The following is a 23571-nucleotide window of genomic DNA, read 5'->3' as shown; positions in this document are numbered from 1 at the left end:
ATGCATACATGTTGCTGTTATTCCCAAAAATGCAATATTAACAATGATCCAACCCTGCAATCACTACAGTCCGAACAACTTTCTTAAAATCATACTCAAAATCATGCTCAAAGCTTGCTTAACATTCACAATTCGAAATGTCTTTTTAATTACATTCTGTACATGTGAACAAAAACAGCTAAGAATCCAACAGGATACCTAAATAGGTTGCACTTTCAACAATATTCATCTGAGTATTGAACACGTTGATTCAGACATTAACCTGCATTTTTGACATCAGCAAGATTTTGGTTTTAGCAACATTTCATCATCTGCCTATTATTGTCAGTCATACAATTAGTAATTGACACCAAAATTTAATTTAATCTGACTTCCGCAATATAGAATTCTCTATCTAAAAAAAAAAGGAATATCGTCTGCATATATCCAATCAGTTTGAAAAGCAGAAGCAAATACAGATTAAACAAAATCTTGGATAACGCCAAACCCAGCGGCACCCCTATAACCATTATCCTACGTATTTTGAAAAAAATTTCCCTTTACATACACTTCTTGCCTTCTATCTTTCAGAAATGACTCAAACCAATGCAATACTTTTCCCCTTAAGCCACAGTCGAGTCTTTTCAATAAAATAATAATAATAGCTTTATTTATATCCTGTCATACCTTTTCAGTTCAAGACGGTAAATTTGAGTTAAAGTATGAAAAGCAGCTTAGATATCCAGGAACACCATCAAATATCTGGTTCCCTTATCAAAGCCGCATCTGATTTAATTTAACACCGTTATTAATAAAGACTCTGTGCTGTGAGCCCTGCAGAAACCATATTGATGTTCATCCAATTTCTTCAAGAGTCTTAGCCAGAGTAGGTAAAACTGAGACAGATCTAAAATTTGTGATCTAATTAACCTCCAGTTATGAATCCTTAATCACTGGTTGCACAGTTGCTACTTTCAACAACTGGAGTAGCATCCCTTCTTTCAACATTGAATTTACTATCATTGTGAGAACAGGTATAATTCTTGATTTCAACTCTCTAAAACTCACAGGCGAACAGCTATCCACAGGAAATTGAGGGCCAACATGATGATAAAACAGTAGAAATTTGCTTCTGATTAGCTTCCACAAATTCTTCCCAAGGCAATATGTTGTCAACCGTAAAATCATTCGTTTGCTGAGCAGGTGGAAGAGCTGCCAAGATATTCTGCATCTTGGCATAAAAAAACACACTAAACTCTTCAGCCGTGAAATAACTTAACATAAACCTTTTTATTCGATTCTTGAGTCACAAACAAATCTGGTATATTTAATTAAGTAGTTTGGTATATTAAATCTTTTAGTATATTCAATTAAATCTTTTGGTATATCCAATTAAGTATTTAGCTTCTTAATCACTTCTTGCTTGACTAATCATTACTCAATACTAATCCAGTTTTATCAAATATGAATCTTTCATGACAGTATCTATGGGGTTTATTTTTTTATTTTTTTTTTACCATTCACGCTCTCAAACATGCAGTTCACACAGCAACTTCAACAGACCTGTGCTAAACCATGGTTTCAGTTGTGAATACGCATTTCAGTGTTTTGCCCTACAGCCTCAGCTATCTTGGCCAGGAGAGAGAAAATGGGGAGGCATTCTTTGACCACCGCTTTTGGCCTTCATTTGGGCGGCATGTGGGTCTCCTTGGAGCAGACAGGCCATCCGGCTGAGAGGATGTTGTGCAGTAAGGCCTGTTTCCGTCTCTGGGGGCCAGCGGGGCGGCTTCTCTGGCATTTGGGTTTTTTATTCTCTTTTGCCTCCTTTATGCTCATTTCTAGGCATTTCTACCTTTGGTTATGTTGTCCCCAGCATGCACCTTAGCTTACGATAGTGTAGGGGGCAATTTTATCCCTAATCTGTCCTACATCCCTTAAAGACATCTTGACGCCCTCTTCTGGAGGGCTTTGCTGCTCAGGTTATGCACTGTGCTCCCTCCTCCCAGGAACTGTTCTTCTCTTCCCTGGGATTTAAGTAGTGCTTCTTTCTCTGGGCCTCTGTGTTCCTGAGTCCTTGCTTTTCTTATAGCGCTACTAGATGTACACAGCATTGTACATTTTGCATTGGGGTGGCAGTTCCTATGCTTGTGCCACCTTATTTCCTTGTAATCCAAGTACTTGATTTTCTATTCCCTGGAGTCTAGAGCTGGTATTATGACCTCCCCTCGTTCCATATAAGCAACTGTGCTAAAAAGGGAGGCTGTTCTGGTTAGGATAGCTACCCTTGCTATTTGAGGTTCAGGGCTTTATTTCCGCAAAAATTCCTACTGCCTCTAGCCAAATCACTCATAGTTCATTTTACAAAAAAGATATTGTTTCAATAGTATTCAAATCTCCCTGTTTAATGTAAAGCGGGATGTTGTTCCAAGTATCAGGACCAACACAAGAAAACGTACTAACTCTAGTCATATGCAATCTCACTTGCTTTAAGGTAGGGATATTCAAATCCCCAGCATCGACTGAACGTAAACTTCGAGACAGTGTATATAAGAAAATATGATCAATCAAGTATTTCAGTACCATCCCACGTACACATATATATATATATATATATACACATTAACAACAACAATTTGTACCGTTTCCTAAACTCTATTTTTAACCAATATAGCTTAACATAGAATTCAGATACATGATCGTATTTCCCAATTCCAAACAGAACTCGAATTATTGAGTTTTGAATTATTCTTACCAAAGCATGGCCAGGCCCCAGTTAAAATGGACACCAAGGCTGTTGTCATTATGTTGCTCCTAATTGGCTCCAGTCTTCTTGTGCACATCTGCAGCTTCGGAGGGGCTCAAGGGTGATGTAAGGAGACACACTGATGGCATTTACTTCAGCTTTTTCTTTATATTAGGCCTACCTTTTGCTGTATAATGCAGTTCTACGTTTCATTCAGTGGGCTCTGCCCCTTCTGGATAGTAGCTATGTCCCACTCGCAGGTTTTTCTTGCCTTTTGTTCCAGTATGGCTGTCTAGGGGAGTTCCGCTATTCCTTCTACAGGTTTCTCTCTCTCGACTCGGAAAGCAACAGACCTCACAGTGGTAAACGAGTGAAGAAAAGTAGGGCCAGATAAATGGTCTTCCAAAAAAAAAAAAAAAAAACGGAGGTAAGGCACCTGAAGAAGTCCAAATAATAACTTTTTTTTTTTTTTTTTTTCAAGACTGTTTACTTTTCTTGATTGGAATTCTACAAAAAACAGTATAATACACATTGCAGAATTTTAAAATATTGTTTATAGAATTTGCCAGGAGTACTCTTTGCAGTCTCACAAGATATTTTGGTACACACACGCATACTTGAGATGGAAGACTACTGCATCTTTTCATTGGTTGTCCAGGCCAGTTCAATTACAACTGCAGCAAATTATTATATACTGTAGGATAATAATATTATAGAGGGAAACACCTCATTTTTTGGGTGTTCTCTGTATTAATTAAGTACAAGGTATTATTTTACACACCTTTTCTAGTCATTTTAATGAATGTTGTATTGTATAATAATTCTTGAACGTGGGACTCCTAGTAATGGGTAACAATTGTAACATCAGGCTAAAGAAGAAAGGTCAGATATTCATGGTCTTTTGGGGGGAAACAACCTTAATGCAGAATGAAATTGCTCAGAAGTTGAACGTCTCATCGCTGTTTGCAAGTGTTTAAAAAAAAAAAAGTTTTCGAGAGGTGAAATTTTATTGCCATGAAGAATATTTGCCTATGGTCGCAAACCCTTGTCCAGGTACCACGGATGAACAAATATTGGTTAGCATATATCTGCAGAACAAGAAAACATGTTCTCAGGGCTTGTGGCAGGATTGGAGAGAACATGAAGGTCATCCCTGTAGAAAGCTGTTGCTTACAGAGGCCATGAAGAATAAAAGATTATCCTGGGCCAATAATTCATCCTGGACTGCAGAAGACTGGGCCAAGGTAATTTTATGAAATTAGTGTTTAAAATCGTTTCACAGCTTCAGAATTTCTTCATTTTGAAAAAAACACTTAATTTAAAATCTTTTAATATGCATTTCACCTGTTCAAGTAATAGTGAAATCGTGTTGTGTCATTATTGTATTTCAACAGGTTATCTTTTTGGATAAGAGCATAATGCAAATCCTTGATGATAGTGCTCAACTGGTGTGTAGATACTGGAGAAGAGTTCACAAAGACTGTTTAGTTCAGTCAACCGTCCACTTCCTGTGATGATGTGAAGAGTAATTAGCATGCATGGCCTAAGCCATTGTTGAGGGGACCATGTGGCAGGACCAAATAGAAGCTTAGCATGGTGAAATTTTGAAGGAAGAGGTCATTTTCAATAAGACAATGTCCCCTGCCATATCACTTTGAACTTGGATTCCTTTTTATCCTGTGAGGCCAGTCCAGACCAATGGATTGCATCCCTATATATGTAGATAAAGGTAGAGATACTGAACTCTTCCAGTGATATTAGAGGCAGAAGGGCTTGGTGTTTCCTAGAACCCATCAATATTTCTCTATTTCCAGCAGATGTAGTAGGTTGGACTGATGCAACTGTTTTCCTCGAAACAAGCTGGACTCCCTGGGGTGCCATCCACAGTCTGTATCCTCAGGTTGTGTTCCTTGACTATGCAGCTAAACTATGCAGCGTTGTGGGCAGGGCCTCAAAACCTGACAATGCAACCAGGCCCAACACTATGGAGCAAGACCTGCTTGTGTTGGAAAAATGGTCCAGTACTTGGCAACTAAATTTTAATGCCAAGAAATGTAAAGTAATGCACCTTGGGAATGGAAATCCATGCAAAACATACACTTTGAATGGTGAAAATTTACTGCAGAAAGGGACTTGGGAGTTCTCATCCGGGAAGATATGAAAGCTGCTAATCAGGTGGAGAAAGCTTCAGCGAAGGCCAGACAAATGCTGGGTTGCATCAGAAGGAGCTTTATCAGCCAAAAGCCGGAAGTCATACTACTGTTATACAGATCCATGGTGAGACCTCACCTGGAGTACTGTGTCCAGTTTTGGAGGCCACATTATCAAAAGGATGTGAAGAGAATGGAGTCGATACAGAGAATGGCCACTAGGATGGTCTTAGGACTTAAAGACATCCCATATGAAGAACGCCTGATCAAACTGCGCTTATATTCTCTCAAAGAGCGCAGAGATAGGGGGGACATGATAGAAACATTTAAATACATCATGGGCCACATCAAAGTGGAGGAGGAAATCTTTTTTCTAAAAGGTCCCACAGCGACAAGATGGCATTCACTAAAACTTAAGGGGGTTAGATTTCATGGTGACACCAGGAAATACTTCTTCACCGAACGGGTGATTGATCGATGGAATGATCTTCTCCGCCAGGTTGTCAAGGCCAGTAGCGTGCTCGACTTCAAGGGACGATGGGACAAACAGGTGGGAGTACTACAGAGTTATGCTCAATCGATAGATACTCCAGGAAGGAAGGATCTTTGAGTGGGCAGACTAGTTGGAGGGAGGGTTCTCAAGTGGGCAGACTTGTTGGGCCGTCGGCCCTTTTCTGCCGTCATATTCTATGTTTCTATGTTATTACATCTGGGGTTTAGGCCATGATTCTAACCCTTACTGAACCCAACTGTACAATGGATTCTAGCCACACAAACAGTAAAACTAGACTACCAACTCTCCAGTTTACTGATCACGACCCCAGACTACAAAACTTTCAGAAAAGATATAAAAACCCTGCTATTCAATACACAGCTATTCAAGAAATTGTAAAAGATAAACTAACACCGAAAGAATCATCTAATTTCCCAGTAGCAACCTGCTCCACTCTAATACCTCTGGAAATGTCCAGATATCTTCTTATGTAATCCAAAATGTCCAGATAACTTCATATGTAATCCGAAATGTTCAGATAACTTATTATGTAATCCGCCTTGAACCGCAAGGTAATGGCGGAATTGAAATCACTAATGTAATGTAATGTCTGTGCCACTGCAACCCTGAGCCTTAGCTCACAGGCTTTCACTCAGTGAGGCTTGCTGGCAGAGATCCGAGTGGGCCAGAAGGGGTTGCTCTTGGGGCTCAGAGAGTAGTGCTGCCCAATTCTCCGATTCAAATTCTCACACACAGAACCACTGGAGTGGACAAGCTGCCTGTGTATTTACAGAATCTGACAAACTTGAAAGAATTTAAGCAAATGTTTAAAAAAATCATCATTTTGTAATATAAAATATGGTACTCAGTAATATTGGGTTTCAATTGATAGCAGATTTTGTTTTACTAGTGAAGTTTGTATGTATAATGATTGTTTTATTATGTATGAATCTCTTGTGATCCACCTTGGACAAACACACACACATACAAATACCTGTCCCCATTTAAAAAAAAAAAAGTTGTGCTTCCTCCCACTCCCCCACCCCGTCGATGATGGATGCCTCCCCCAACAACAGCACCCGAAAAATAAGAGTGCCAGGAGGGATGTCCACCTCCCTTCTGCCTTGCCAACCCGGTCTTTTGTAGTGCATCTAGGCCTCCCTACATACCCCTCCCACTAACATAAAGGCCCTCTCCCATCACCCCACCAAGTACCCAAAAGAAGGCTCTGATAAGAGTCAGCTCAGGACCCCCCAGCTCAAGCACCCCCCAACCACCCCATGTACCTCACCATAAAAATCTGGTATGAGAGATGCCCACTCCCTCCTACCAGCAGGTCCACCTCTTCAAAATGATGGGTCTTCCCCTTCCCGGTGCATTCTGGGATGTATTGGGAAGGGGCCTAAAGCCCTTATACCTAAGGCCCCTCCTGTCATTTGAGGTAATCGCTAAATGGTGAAATGATGTTAAGAGCATCAATCAGTGGGCTAGTTTTAATATTAAATGACCTCGCTATAATACTAATGAGGTAGTTTGCATGGCAGCGTTAGAGAATGTATGAACGCGCAGAAAAGCATGTGGTGGACCACTGAATACATCGGGTTGGCAAATTAAGTCGTTGCTAAACCATCAAATTATTTTAGTGAATCATTAGATAACTGGAGAGTTTAGTGCATCCAGGCCAAGGAAAGTAAAATTTCATGTGTAAAAGTGCAAAACTTGCAGATCCATTTCACAAGCAGGGCTTCAGGCAAAAATAGGCATAGAACCTCAAAATGTTGATACTTTTGAACACTTTGGGGCACTATGGGATCTCGTGGGTAAGTCCATCTATGAAATAAATTTGCAATGTACTGCATAGGCATCAACGTTATAATTCTCCTACCACATGAGCAGAAGTAAAGTAGCTTGCTAAAGATCACAGTGAATGGCAGACAAGAATCTCCATATTTACTTGTATTTTTCTAACACTACACTATACTTTGTCAGCTTGAAGCAGAACCAACTTCCATCAAGCATGTACTGTTACCAAATTAGAGACCCATCAATAGAAGCACAAATACCACATCTTGCAACCTAAGACAAACAATATTAATCTCTCAAAGCTACAGTGAACTTGCGATGACCATGTAAAACTTAACTATAAACATCTGTGAAGTATTGAAATACCTTTTCTTTTCTTTTTTTTTGTTCTCCTCTCTCATTACTTTGGCTCCTCTGAAACCATAGAATGGCAGCTTTGCTATAACCACAGAAGTTGAATATCAGCCTGTTTATAGTAGGAAAATATTTCCAAGTACTGTACAATATAATGTGTGTGATCACTTGCTGAATATACAGAGCTACGTCAAATATACAAAAAAGGGGGTTAACTTGGAATTGTCAAAAAAAAAAAGAGTGGTAAAGATAAGCAAGTACAAACAAAAAAACCACTCTAGATGATACTTATAAATATACTGTATCAATAATGTGTGAAGTGTTAGTAAACTATATGCTCAGAATCATGGAGGAGGTAAACGGGGAAAGAACCCCCGACATAACCACCTCACCGCCCAATCATCGCATGAAAAAATATCAACGAAAGACTTATATTTTATCTTTATGTGTTCAAGTACCACAAGGAACCTGAAAGCTAAAAGATAAGTTTGCTGAGTTCTTTTTGGTAGAAACGACGTACACAGTTCAAGAATTGTTAGCCCTTTATTTGCCCACTCGTTCTGATCTTTTGCTTAGGGTAGATCAAATTTATTTGATGTCCAAACTGACTGCTTTGAACAATGACACCTGTGGTTCTTTTCATCGTATTTGGCATAGCTATGGCTCCTGGAGGGGGCTTTTTTGAATCTTGGATATGTTTTGCTTTTTACCTGATCTTTCTGTTCCTCTTTTGTTTTTGTTTTATGCTATATCACTCGGTTGGGGGAGGGGGTGTTTTTGTTGGGGACTGTTGGTTTGCTGTTGGCATTCTGCCTGTGTACTGTTCTTCATTTTGTTGAATAAAAAAAAAATTTAAACAAAAAAAAAAAAAAAAAGATTTGTTAGCCCTTGTGGTACTTGAACACATAAAGATAAAATATAAGTCTTTCGTTGATATTTTTTCATGCGATGATTGGGCGGTGAGGTGGTTATGTCGGGGGTTCTTTCCCCGTTTATCTCCTCCATGATTCTGAGCATATAGTTTACTAACACTTCACACATTATTGATACAGTATATTCATAAGTATCATCTAGAGTGGTTTTTTGAATATACAGAGCTGACATCTTACCATCTTCTCCTCTGATCCACAGAAATGGGGGCTCTTCCTTTACCTTGCAAACTCAAGTAAGCAGCAATAGTGACCTGCTTGTCAGAATAGGTGGTGTAACAAATCATAAGCAAACTTATTGGACAGACTAGATTGGCCTTATGGTATCTTCCCTGCCAGCAAATATTAAATCAGCTAATTTCCACACTGAACTGTAAGACAAATTAACATGAGTTTTTCTTCCGTCATCTATTATGTGAATCAAGACAAGCTGCGAATTACAGACCAGTAAGTCTCACATCAATAGTGTGTAAACTCATGGAAATTCTACTTAAAGACAAATTAGACACGATATTGGATGAGGGAAATCTGAGGGATCCCTGTCAACATGGATTCACTAGGGGCAGGTCATGCCAATCCAATCTCATCAGCTTCTTTGACTGGGTGACAGGAAAACTAGACTCGGGAGAGTCTCTGGACATAGTGTACTTGGATTTCAGTAAAGCTTTTGACAGTGTCCCGCACCGTAGACTATTAAACAAGATGAAATCAATGGGGTTGGGTGAGAAACTAACTGCATGGGTCAATGATTGGCTGAGTGGAAGACTTCAGAGGGTGGTGGTCAATGGCACCCTCTCTGAGACATCGAAGGTGACTAGCGGAGTGCCGCAGGGATCAGTACTGGGACCGTCCCTTTTCAACATATTCATAAGGGACTTGACCCGGGGGCTTCAGGGAAAAGTAGCACTGTTCGCCGACGACGCCAAACTGTGTAACATAGTAAGTGAAAGCAATCTCAAGGATAATATGACGCAGGATCTGATCACGCTGGAAAACTGGTCCTCGACATGGCAGCTGGGATTCAACGCTAAGAAGTGTAAGGTCATGCATCTCGGCAGCAGAAATCCATGCAGAACATACACCTTGAATGGAGAAGCACTAGCTAGGACTTCAGAAGAACGGGACTTGGGAGTAATCATCAGTGCAGACATGAAAGCTGCCAAACAAGTAGAGAAGGCCTCGTCCAAGGCAAAGCAAATGATGGGATGTATCAAGAGAAGCTTCGTCAGCCGCAAACCTGAAGTCATAATGCCACTGTATAGAGCCATGGTGAGACCTCATCTGGAATACTGTGTGCAATTCTGGAGGCCACATTACCGTAAAGATGTGCTTCGAGCCGAGTCGGTCCAGCGGATGGCCACTAGAATGGTCTCCGGACTCAAGGGTCTCTCATACGAAGAAAGACTGGGCAAATTACAGCTCTATACTCTAGAGGAACGCAGGGAAAGGGGTGACATGATTGAGACATTTAAATACGTCACAGGTCATGTAGAGCTGGAAGACGACATATTCGTTCCCAAGGGACCCTCGGTCACAAGGGGGCACCCGCTTAAACTTAGAGGAGGGAAATTTAGTAGTGACACCAGGAAGTACTTCTTCACAGAAAGGGTGGTGGATCAATGGAACAGACTTCCGGTGCAGGTGATCAAGGCCACCAGCGTGCTCGACTTTAAGAATAAATGGGACATCCACGTGGGATCCCTACGAAGGTCGAGCTAAGGAACTAAGTCATATGCACTCAGACTTAATGGGGTGGGTCAGTAGAGTGGGCAGACTTGATGGGCTGTAGCCCTTTTCTGCCGTCATCTTTCTATGTTTCTATGTTTCTAAGCTGTTTTGGCTTAATGCTTAATGAACTTAAGCCGGTTGCTAACTTTGTTCCTTTCACAAAGTCCAGGTGATTCAATGTGCCGTCAAACTACTCATCAGATAAATGGTCGTGTTAAGTGACTGAAGTATTTTATTTTTAAAAAATGCTGGGATTCTGTATGAAAGGCAAGATGTAAATGAACATCTTTTTTTCTTAGTAATACCATTCTACTAATGACTGCTACTACCTGGTATCTGGTACTCCAGCAGCCTCCTCAACCTCCTACAGTAAACTCTCAGTTATCTGGCACCCATGGAGATTGGTAGATACCAGACAACTGATAATACTACCACAAAGCACTACCTTTGTTGCCTCCCTAAATAACCAGGGTCCACCCTTTATCCCTCATTATTAACAGCATAATCCCTCCATTGGGTGATCAAATAAGATTGAAACTTAGTCAGTATACAGAGCTGCAGGAAACCTCCAAGCACGCTACCCAGGAAGCTCACTGCTAAGAGCCCAGTTCACCCGGAGCGTCGCACGATCTGAAATTTCATATGGGCTTATGACTCTATCATGCATAAGTGTCATCAATTCCCTAGAAAGTAGAATATAGTCAATGCGAGTCTGAGTGGAATGGGCCCTAGAGTGATGTGTGTAGTCCCTCTCCTGAGGATGCAAAGACCCTCCATATGTCCAAAAGGTCCAAAGTGTGAGCTAGATGGGGCAACTCCTAGCCATCCCTAGGTACCCCTGAACAAGATCCCTGGGACATGACCCATCTCAGGGTCCCAGACCATGTTAAAATTACCCGCTGTCACTATAAGAAGGTGACTCAGGAGAAGGTGAGATAACAGAGATTTATAAAAATCTTTATCATAAACATTACAGAACACCATGGGGCATTTATTAACAGAGACAGCGACCACCAGAAACTGGCCCAGAGGATCCTTAACCAATTTTATGACATTGAAAATTCAAATTTTTATGACTTAGGATCCCTACACCAGCTTTCTTATGCACATCAGCCTCTTCCAGTACAAGACCCACCCACCAGCGCTTTAGTTTTGCATGTTCCAAAGAATCAAGGTGGGTCTCTTGGAGAAATGCTATAGAGGCTTGATGGTTCTGCAGAGCTTGAGGAATTTTGGATCTGTAAATGGGGGAAGAAATTCCTCCTACATTCCAAGACACCAACCGACCCATTATCCAATGGCTTCCAGGATCCAAAAACACCAAGAGAAATATAAGATATCCAAAAACAAAAGGGGCCACCCCAGCCTATGACACCCCCCTTGGATTTCAACCCACAGTTTAGCCAACCCACACCATATACTGTATACTGCCGCAACCATTTCAACACATCCGCAAAAAAAAAAAAAAAACCAAGCACACTCTCTCTCTATTCCCACCCTATCCCTCCCATCCCGTGTTTCCCCACCCTGACCCCCAGCACCTCCCTTCCCAATTCTGAAACACCAGAACATCCCAAACCACATTCCCCTCAACCCAATAAGGGAAGTATCCCAGAAATCTAGGAATTACACATAACTACTATACTCTGGAAAATAATAAAGGGAAGGAAAAGACAAAAAAAAGAAATATAAAATACGAAGAACCATAAACAGCATTGAACAAAGCTAATAAAAGATATGCCCTGCCAACCAAAATGAGGTATAACCAGAAAAGACAAAATACCAGATCATGCATTACACCATCCAACACAACTTCGGCTTTCCAAAGATACCACCTCTTCCTTAAAAAGAACAAAATTTAGGAAGAAGCTAATGAGGAGATAGTGAGGAAGTAGCATGCAGAGGGACTTCAAACAGTGATTTTGCCCCTCTGAGCAAATACACTGATGGGTCAGGTACAAGGCACAGGAGATTTTCCGAGTGTGAAGCTCAGAGCAAAGTGGTGCAAAATGAGATGCCACCAATGCAGAGAAGTCCTGAAAACAAAGAATCTTGATATTCTGATGCTCCAACACTCTGCCTCGTCGCAGTGCTTGCAAAATTGCCTGTTTGTGCAAAAAGTTAAACACATAGACAATTGCAAATCAGGGCCAAGCACAGCCTTCTTTTCAGGGGCCCAGTCTTATGCGCACGTTCAAGTTTCACAGAACCAAAGTGGAGTCTGGCTGCAACAGTTGATCAAACAAATCCTCCAAAAGTCCCAAAAGCTCAGTCTCCTTTACAGACTCCGGAATTCCAATCAACTGCAAGTTGTTGTGCCTGGACCTGTTTTCCAGGTCATTCAACTTCTAATCCAGGAAAGAGACCTGCTTCTGTAAACGTTTGTAGTCTTGCAACGTAGATTCAACAGAAGATTGTGAATAGGCATCCATTTCTAAGCCCATCGAGTCTAAACACTCGTGGGTAGTATCAATTTTATCTTGCAGTTGCTGGAGTTTTTTCTCCAGTGTCTCTTCAACTGCCATACAAACCTCAGCCAAAATCTTTGTGGTCCATGCTGAGCTGATGAAAGGACTCAGAGGAGACACATGGTCCGCCATCATTGGCTCTCCACCACAGGGTTTGTTCTTGTCATTCCTCACTGATTTAGCTGCCATAGAGAAGAGACAGACACCAGGATAACTCAAGGAAGCAAACCCAAAAGCCACGAATGCTCTGCAATGTACAAAATGGGCAGTAGAGAAGGATAAATAGAGGAGCAGATCAGCCTCTGCTCCTGCTCGTGGCATCATGTGACCTTTTGAATTCCTTGCCTTTTATGAAAGGAAACAAAATTGAACCAAGTAAAAGATTTAAAAGTGTGTTGGGGGGAGGGGGGCGGGGTTGGAAGCCAACAATTCAAGCTGAGGATGTGTCACTAATGCTATAGGATCGTGCATCGACATTAGTGACTTGTAGCCTGAGGAAGGCAGCTGCACTTGCTCAGTTTTTTAAATATTTGTACTAGTGTTTAAGCCCATTACATTAACGGGTGCTAGAATAGATGTGTAGACTTAATAGATCACAAAAGCTACTGAAAACATATCGTGTGAGCGTTAATATCCTTTGTACGGTTGATTTCCAGGCATTAAACAGTTTTCTGAATGTTAAGTTGTTGGGGGTTTTTTCTTATGTTGTTGTTGTTGGCGCTGCGGGTCTCAAAAATTGTTTGCTTTCCCTTTTTTCCAGCAGACCCCTGTACCACTCATACAATCAGTTTTCTGAAGCAGCTCTGGCAGGGTCTGACGCAGGCTCCTTGTAGCGATAGGTAAACCGCCGCACACACACTGCCATCGCAGGCTCCTTAGTCAGGTGGAGGAACCGCCACGGATGCAAGAATAGATGTGTAGACTTAGACATTTCTTAATTTCTTTCTGTATGTCTTTCTTTCTGTCTCTCTCCGCTGTCTGTTTTCCTTTATTTTTGTCTCTCTCCTTGGCCACTATCTGTCTGTTTGTCTTTTTTTTTTCTCTCTCTCTCTCTCTCCTTGGCCACTGTCTGTCTTTATTTCTGTCTCTCTCTCTCCTTGGCCGCTGTCTGTTTTTCTTTATTTTTGTCTCTCTCCTTGGCCACTATCTGTCTGTCTTTTTTTCTGTCTCTCTCTCTCTCTTACTCTCTCTCCTTGGCCGCTGTCTGTCTCTCTCCTTGGCCGCTATTTGTCTGACTGTCTTTTTTTTTTTCTCTCTCTCTCTCTGTTGTTTCTATCTCTCTCCCTGGCCCCCTGTCTTTCTGTGTGTCTGTCTATCTATCTCTCTGCCCCATGCCTGTCTGTTTCTCGTGCCCCTTCTCCCACCAACCTTTTTGTTTATAATGTTGTATAGTTAGGGAAAAGTGTCCGACGCAGGCTTGTTCTATAGATAGTACAACCGCCGCAAGCTCCAGCTGGAGGAAGTTGAGGAAAGCACTGCACACACTACAAACTGCCACAGGCTGCACCGGCACACGCACTGCACTGCGCATGTCTGCCACGGAGCTACGGATCACAAACACAGGGATCACGAAGTGTGAACTGCGCATGTGCGGTAAGAGTTTTATTATAGCGGATGTGCAGTAACTGGATGTGTAAAAGAACCATGATTTCACTAATACACTTCAAAGCTGTCTGCAAGAAGTCAAAAAGCAACTACCGTACATATGCAGGCAACCAGAAAGTCCTGTTTTACACAATGAGCCTCGTTCATAAAAGGACTGTGGAAAAAAATCTTAGTTGGTTGAGGTCCTGTGACTGCCATGGCCAGAAAGTTTGCATTTCACTTACTGTAGATTGTTAATGTTTATCTTACAAAGTGAACCATAAATGAAGGAAGTAGAGTAGCTTGGACAAGGCCGGTTTTGTAGGTTAGCATGTTAATTCTGATTGCATTGTTTTCATTGTCCATGAAAGAAAAACGCAGCAGTATACATACAAAGACAAATTTGAGTTATGGTTTATTAACGTACTTTAATACTGTGATGCTTTCATTAGCATTTAATTCTTGATATCCTAATTTTATAAGGGAATTCCCTGAGCCTCCTTTTGTGTCTTACCATTTGAGGGTAATGGAATGTACCACCATATTAATGGATGTGTTTAAAAGGGAAAGTAGCTGAAAATTGAATAGGAGGGATTTCAGGATCTACAGAAAAAGCACTTGGTAATATATTGATGCTGAGAAGCCAAATAATCTTTTTACTATAAATTCAAACCAACAATAAAGCTGAAATTTCAAAACCCCCCACAGCTCTTGCATTTAGTTTGGGTCCTATAAGCTTTAATACAGGGGTGCCCACACTTTTTTGGCTTGTGAGCTACTTTTAAAATGACCAAGTCATAAATGATCTACCAACAATAAAATATGAAAAAACACAAAGCACATTGTACACAGAGAAAATGTTAATTATCATTTGTATTTGTGGTTTTTATCAGAGGTCAAGGCATGTGACTTTAAAATATGCAATGTCACCTCAGTAACAACTATACAAAAATTGACAAATATACCCCCTCCCCTTTTACTAAACCGCGATAGCGGTTTTTAGCGCAGGAAGCTGCGCTGAAAGCCCTGCGCTGCTCTCGATGCTCATAGGCTCCCTGCGCTAAAAACCGCTATTGCGGTTTAGTAGAAGGGGGCCACAGTGTAAAATATAGACAGCAGATATAAATTCTCAAAACGGACACATTTTGATCACTAAAATGAAAAAAATCATTTCTCCTACCTTTTTGTCTGGTGATTTCATGAGTCTCTGGTTGCACTTCCTTCTTCTGTAAAGCCAATATTTCTTTCTGCCTTTCTTTCTCTCTCACTCTGCCCCCCCTCTTTCTTTCTGCCTTTCTTTCTCTCTCCCACTGCCCCCCCCAAGCCATCGGGCCGATTTCTCCACTTCCCCAATTCTTTCCTTGCACCCACCCCCAAGCCACCACACTGATTTCTCCCTGCTGCTTCCCTGAGCCAGGCCTGGCGCGTACAAGTGCCGGGCCCACAAAACTTCACTTCCGACGTCAATTCTAATGTCGAGGAGGAAGTTCCAGGCCAGCCAGGCAGCGAATGGCTGGCCCAGCACTTCCTCTCCGATGTCAGAATCGATGTCGGAGCTGAAGTTTTGTAAGTCCGGCGCTTGTACGCGCCAGGCCTGGTTTGGGGAAGCAGCAGGGAGAAAAAGATCGCAAAGGCAACGCGATCGACTTGCGTTGCCTTTGCAATCTACTGGTCTATCGCAATCAACCATTTGGGCAACCCTGCTTTAATAGCTTTGGAGTTTTTGAAACTGATATGTTTGCAATGAATACCATGTGCTGAAAGTAGAGAAAAATACAGAATTGTCCCAGGGAGCATCTCTGCTTATGCTGGTGATTTTTGCTGGCAGAATTCAGTTTACTCCACTTCCACCTGCTGGTAGGAAGGAATAACACCCTTGTGTAGAATGATGTTACTGACTAAAGAAAAAAAACATTCATGAGAGAGATTTGTATATAGTGGAAGTAGTGCATGCATCTCTATGATGGATATTCATTGTGGATATGAAAATCCTGACTAGCTGGTTTGGTAATCATTGGCTCCTGTTGACTGGAAGATAGCCCATATATAGATTGTGAGGAGACTAGACAGACCTTTGCAGACAATGTGGTTCCTCTGATCCCCACCTTTCTGCCAGCAGTTGACTTAATGAGGCCAGAAATCTACCTTAACACATCTAAGAGCATTCCTCCTAAACATTTGGACCCTGGGATTATGCTTTAACCTCATTTTGCCTCCTAGACCAAGAAATGGGGCCAGAGAAGGAAAGGAATAATGTTGATAATAGTATAAAGTACAGACTAATTTTGCACAAGTAATAATGGTCCAAAAAATTGGACTTAGTAGAAAATATAATAGTAAATTCTAAATACAATAGAATCCTGATTATCCGGGACTTGAGTAACTGGCACACTTGCCCAACCTTCAAAAAAAAAAAAAAAATCATCCTCCCTCCAGCCCCCAAAGCGGCAGCAGTTCTGACCGGACAACCCCTCCCCCTTCCTCCCTTACTTACACTAAGTGACAGTTGTGGTGGTGGTGGTGGTGGTGCTGACCCTCCAACCCCCCCCCCTCCCTCCAGCCTCAAAGCAGTAGCGGTTGTGGTCCTGACCCGCCAGCCCCCCCTTCCTCCTTCATCTTCCCGAAGTAGCAGTGGCAGCCAGTCAACAGAGGCAGTGCTGTAAATATGTTGTTTGTGGCCAGCCCCCAGCAGGGCCTCTCCTCTGCCGTGTCACCTGTGTTTTTGCATTGGTCAGAGGTTTACTTTACTTGCTCATAAACCTATCACTAACCACATGCATTCACCCACAGTAACTTTCTGCATTGACCCCTGAAAGGGAGTAGAAAGTATAAAATAACAGTTACAAAGCTTTTTAAGGTTAGATTACACTCCTCCCCAACTTTTAATTGTTAGTATGTTGGCAAATTATGAAGAGTCCGATACTTATCTATAACTTTTATTTATTGGGATTTATTAACTGCCTTTATGAAGAGATTCACCCAAGGCAGTGTTGAAAGTTTGCATATCAGGACCACATTTTTGTGCAGTTACTTGAATTACATGTCATACAACACAAAGATTTAAACTGCTAATTACTAAAATTGCAATTTACATGTGATTTCCATATTTCAACTCTAAACCAGGCATGAAGTCATCAAGTTAATGTTGCAAACATTACTACTACTACTATTAATCAATTCTATAGTGCGACATACGCAGCACTACATCAAAACACAGAAGAGCCCCTGCTCAAAACAGCTTATAATCTAATCAAGACAGACAAACTGGACAAGAAGGTGCGTCAAAAAATGTCACCTCTCACCTGGACTACTGCTACATGCTTCTCACAGGTCTTCCACTAAGCCGTCTCTCGCCACTTCAGTCTGTTCAGAATTCTGCCAATGTTATTATGCTCAAGTTACCCCTCTCCTCAAGTCACTTCACTGGTTCCCTGCCTCGCTCTGCACACAGTTCAAACGCCTCTTATTGTCCTACAAGTGTATTCACTCTGCAGCTCCTCAGTATCACTCCTCTTATCTCCAACCCAGGAACTCCATTCATCAGGTAAGTCTTTCTAGTTCAGGGATCTCAAAGTCCCTCCTTGAGGGCCGCAATCCAGTCGGGTTTTCAGGATTTCCCCAATGAATATGCATTGAAAGCAGTGCATGCACATAGATCTCATGCATATTCATTGGGGAAATCCTGAAAACCCGACTGGATTGTGGCCCTCAAGGAAGGACTTTGAGATCCCTGTTCTAGTTGGTACCCTTCTTCTCTTCTACTGCCAACTCCAGACTCACCCCTTCTACCTTGCTGCACCATATGCCTGAACAACCTGCCTGACTCGGTACATCAGGCTCAGTCTCTGGCAGTATTCAATCCATGCTGAAAGCCCACTTTTTTAAAGCTGCATTTAAGTCCTAACCAAACCAATTTGTAATGCACCCATATCTGCTCCTCATTCCCTCTATAAACCTCTACCCTATCTGCCTCATCAGTCCTCTTCTAATTCCCTACCTGAGCAGCGTGTATAGATTCACCCTTTCTGTCCTGTGTATCTGTCAAAATTAGATTGTAAGTTCCTTGAGCAAGGACTGTCTCTTCTGTGTTTAGGGATCCTTTTTCGAAGGTGCGCTGGGGGCTTAACGTGTGGAATAGCGCGCGCTAGCCGCTACCGCCTCCTTTTGAGCAGGCGGTAGAATTTTGGCTAGCGCGTGCTAATCCAGTGTGTGCAATAAAACCGCTAGCGCACCTTTGTAAAAGGAGCCCTTAATGTACAGCACTGCATGCATCTGATAGAAATAATAGTAGTCGTGGTAAGTAGTCAGGTCATTCAAATGCAATTACATCTGCAATACCAGCCAAAAGCACAAATAGACACAAAACTGAAAGCTGATAAGAGGCTCTCTGGCAGCACCTGGAAATGTGTTCCACTAAGATAATCAGACAAATAAAAGATAAAACATCTTTTTTTTTTTTAAATGAACATAAAGATATGTAACGTATACCTCACTGTCTGAAAAAGAAAACAAGACTAAGGAAACTCCACTGATGTAAGACTTCAGACCCTGTGTTCTGTATCTAATTGTATGTGTGAATATGGCCAAATCATACACTCTGCTTCAAAATTCTTTATTCATATGCTCAACGCTCAATGTGTAATTATGAACAGCACAGCTACACCTTTACAAACAGCACAGTTACAATCTTCATGCAGGATATAATCTTCAGAAGCCTAAGTGGTGACTAGCTGCACACAAGCCACTCTGCCTGTGATTCACCTAACTCTTTATAGGCTTCAAATATTGTTTAGTTTAATACTCATGAAACACATTTTTTAAAAGATCTATCAAATAATCCATATCCAAAAAGGTACTTAGTTTGAGAAAGCTTATCTGGCCCAAGTCTCTAATAAGAGATGCACTAGCTTAAGTCTGTTCTGAAGTGTGTATGTATATATTATTTATTTTTTTTTTTTTTATTTAATTTTATTTTTTTTTATTACATACAGGAGAGCAAATCAAACGATAAAGGCAATTGTTAAATTATGTGATAACCCAGAACAGAGCTACCAAAATGCTATATATATATATAGGGCTCCTTTTACAAAGGTGTGCTAGCGTTTTTAATGCATGCACCAGATTAACGCACGCTATAGTGCACGCTAGCCGAAAATCTACCGCCTACTCAAAAGGAGGCGGTAGCAGTTAGTGCATTCTATTCTGCGCATTAAGGCCCTAGCGCGGCTTTGTACAAAGGAGCCCATAGTCTGTTCAAAAAGTTCCAGGTTTGATTTTAAACAAATTTATTAAAAAATCTTACAATTTATTCCATTGGGTCCCCTTCAAAATACTACCATTCCCTACATATACACTTTTCCCAACAATGTTTCCATTTCTGGAAACAGTCCTTAAAACATATCTTCAGGAATCGTCAAAGGTTGCTGCGTCTAATTTTGCTTTATGTCTTAAATGGCATCGAATCGTTTTCCTTTCAGCATGGATTTAAGTTTAGGAAACAAGAAGTCAGCAGGGGCCAAGTCAGGAGAGTAAGATGGCTGGGGAAGAACTGTCATCACGTTTTTTGTGGTTGTTCTTCTGGTCGGTCATCAACCATGGAACAAACTTTTGCCACAATGCAAAACATCCCCAACTTCTCTGTTAGAATGCTGTGGCATGAACCAATGGAAATGTTGCATTCCTCTGCCAATACGCTATAAGTTAATCGCCGATCAGCACACACAAGAGCCCTCACTACTGAACGAGGTACTCCCAAAGCAGATTTGCTGTCTTGCTGTGCCACATGCCTGGAACAACCTGCCTGAATTGGTACACCAGGCTCCATCTCTGGCGGTATTCAAATCCATGCGCAAAGCCCACTTTTTTGAAGCTGTGTTTAGATCCTAATACTTCCAACTTGCAATACATTATACCTTTTTCTCATTCCCTCTGTAGCCCCTATCCTCTTTACCTCTTCATCTCTTTGCATCCCTCATCATGAGCAGCATATACTGATCTACCCTGTGTCCTGCATGTCTGTCATAATTACATTTTACGCTCTTTTGAGCAGGTGCTGTCTCTTGCATGTTTAATATACAGCACTGCGTGAATCTCGTAGCACTATAGAAATAATAAATAGTGATAATAGTAGTAGTAGTAATAAGATCAATCAAGCACAGAATCCCTGTTTCCAACAGTAGCCAATCTACATCACAAATGTCTGGCAAGATCCCCAAAGAGAAAAAAAACCACAAATAATTATAAGGCTCATCTCAGAAATATGCAGTGAATTTTGCCAAGTGCACCTTAATAATAAAAACTTTTCTTTTAGGAACTTGTAGCGGGGTTAAAAAAAAAGACTGCACAAATATGAAAAGTCTAATTTAATAATAAACAATAGGAAATAAATAGGAAGAACTATACTTAAAAATTACAAAACACAATAATATCAGAACTAAAGAGGAGATTTTGTTCACTTTCCTGCCTATCAAATTATCCCAAAAGTTTGTGGGTTGTTTGTTTTTTCAATAATGATGCTTTACAAAAAAACCAAAAACCCTACATAGGGCTCCTTTTACTAAGCTGTGATAGCGTTTTTAGCACACTCAGGATTTTAGCGCGTGCTACGAGCCTAGAACTAACGCCAGCTCAATGCTGGCGTTAAGGTCTAGCGCGCGCGGCAATTCAGCACATGCTAAAACCGCTATATCGCAGCTTAGTAAAAGAAGTGTTACTTTCACATAATATATCAATGAACTGACACCACAAAAACGCAAAAATTGTGTCATGGGTCCTGAAATTCCAGTTTAAGTTCTTCAAATGAAAATTCCACAAAACAGTAAAATTTTAAACCATAGGCCAGGGGTGTCCAACCTGCGGCCCCGTGAAGTATTTTGTGCGGCCCCAGTCAAGGGCGATGCAGTGTTTTCCGCTGCTGCCCCTGGGTGTTTACCGTCTTGCTGGCTCCCTCCTCTGTCTTGCTACAGCGTTTGCGCGGCCCCAGAAACATTTTTTGTGGCCAAAAGGTTGGACACCCCTGCCATAGGCCAAGTTAAAAAAAAAAAAAATAGGAGAACTTCTCTAGGAGGTGGTTTTACTAAGATGTGCTAATCAATTTAGTGCACACTAACAATCAGCACATGCTAAATACTAAGATACCCCTTATATTCCTATGGGTGTCTTAGCATTTAGCACACAAACTGCAATAGAGTTATTAGCGCTGAATGCTCCGCGTGGCTCCCGACATTCACAGTGTTCCTATGAGCGTCGGAAGCAACACAGAGCATTCAGCGTGGCTCCCTGCGCTAATAACTACTATTGTGGTTTAGTAAAAGGGGAGGAAATTTAATTATTGCATCTTAGTATAAGGACCACTTGGACAACACATTTAAAAAGAGAAAAATCACATAAGCACAGTTTTTGTTAATTTATCCAACATAAAACTGCCTTTGGCCTAAAATGTGGGTTATAATTTATAAGCCTTTATATTAAAATTAAACAAAATTGAATTTTTAATCTCAACATCTATTTTCAGACTTCAAAAACATAACATTTTCCAGTCACTGGAAAAAAAAAAAGCTCTGGGATTTACCTAGGTGAGCCCTGGCCCTATGTAACATGCCACACTGACTGCCAGTAACAAACAACAGAAGACTAGGATTCACAGCAAAGCTGTTATTTTACTGTGTTCATTTGGTAACATCACAAACTGACATATACCCCCGCCAAACTTACATCCCCATCGAACTGACAGGACTCCCCCCCCCTTCCCCACTCCCCTTACTAAAAAAAAACCCAAAACCACGGCAAGGGGGATGCCCATTCCCTCCTTCCACCGGATGCCCCCCATCCCCTGAAACTCCCCCATACCTGTTGATGCAGTAGACAGCAGGAGAAATGCCCAGTCTCTCCTACTCGCAGACCTGCCACTCCAAAATGATGGGCCTTCCCCTCCCTGGTACATCCTGAGATACATGGGGAGGGGCCTAAAGCCCCGATTGGCTCAGATGCCTAAGGCCCCTTCCCATACATCCCAGGATGCACCAGGGAGGGGAAGGCCTGCCATTTTGGAGTGGCAGGCCTGCAAGCAGGAGGGGATTGGGCATCTCTCCTGCTGTCTACTGCATCAACAGCCACAGGGAGATTTGGGGGGGGGGGCATCTGGTGACAACAGGGAGTGGGCATCCCTCCTGCCGATTTTTTGGTACTGGGGTCATTACAGGGGGGTATGGCTTGCACTTTTTTATGGGGACAGATGTGCATGTGTAGCACACACACATCTGTGCCCATTAAAAACAATTGCTTTTAAAGGCTTCCTGCCCCAAATAGCTGAGCGGCAGGAGGCTGCTTTGGGGCTTCCCCTAGATCTCAGCTGTTCAGGATACTCTGCACATGTGTTGAGTTGGTTTTCCAACAACTGGTGGGGCGGGATTAGGGCAGACATCCAACACAATTCATTTGCATGGGAAGCCATTTGAGCATGGATCGCTGTTTGGAAATCGGCCAACAGCAACCCACACGGTCTTAATGCTTTGTGCATCTAGCCCGGAAGAACAAAATACCGTGAGTTGATGTATTAGTCCACTCGAATATACAGACATAAAGATAAATAAAATAAAGCGGATACTTTTTTTTTTTTTTTAAATCGGACTACTTTAATACATTTGGGAGTAATGCTGAAAGCTATGGCAAAGGACTTCCAAAGACAATGTTCTAAAGTCATCTTGTGTCCACCTTAAACAACGATCATACATACATAAGAATGATCCTTAAAAACTTACTACTTATGATTTATGGTGGAGTGTCATTCCTGAGATACAGCCACCCCACCCACCCATAGCCACGTTCCATACAAAAGTGAACACTATAGTTTAAGAGAATTAGCCACCAAGAAAAAATGTTAAGAAGCCAAATACTGCATATTAGACGTTAACGATGTTGCTGTTTATTCAACAATATGACCACAATACAGTATGGGAAGATGATTCCTCTTTCCACACAATTATACAACCTCTTAACTGAACTACTCTCTCCAAACAATGTTATTTTTGTCCAGCAAATTAAGACGATGAATATGCAAGTTTATTTAGATGTCCTTTCCGAATGTAGTACGTAGTACTTCGGCAGGGGATGAATGACCATTCCTGAATATTTAAATTAAAACCCAAAGCATTAGATCGTTCAAACTCTGGCTTTTAAGACTGAAGGTCACACCGTTCCTTAGTTGTGTTCGAGGGCTATTGATTTATCTCCTCAGCTATGGTTCAATTGAACAGAATAAGATCACTGCACTATTGTCCGCATTCAATTTACTTTGCACCTCCTTACGTAATCATATACTAATTGGTAGCCTATGAAAAAG

General features: G+C 41.5%; 1 protein-coding gene across 2 annotated transcripts in view; it reads right to left on the bottom strand.

Moving 5' to 3' along the window:
- The window catches only part of CDC42BPA (CDC42 binding protein kinase alpha), a 488866-nt gene that overhangs the window by 464273 nt on the left and 1022 nt on the right, over nt 1-23571 (bottom strand). The window lies entirely within an intron of this gene.

The sequence above is a fragment of the Geotrypetes seraphini genome, chromosome 3, assembly GCF_902459505.1.
Source record: "Geotrypetes seraphini chromosome 3, aGeoSer1.1, whole genome shotgun sequence".
Taxonomy (NCBI): Eukaryota; Metazoa; Chordata; class Amphibia; order Gymnophiona; family Dermophiidae; genus Geotrypetes; species Geotrypetes seraphini.
This window is presented reverse-complemented; position numbering and strand designations above follow the sequence as displayed.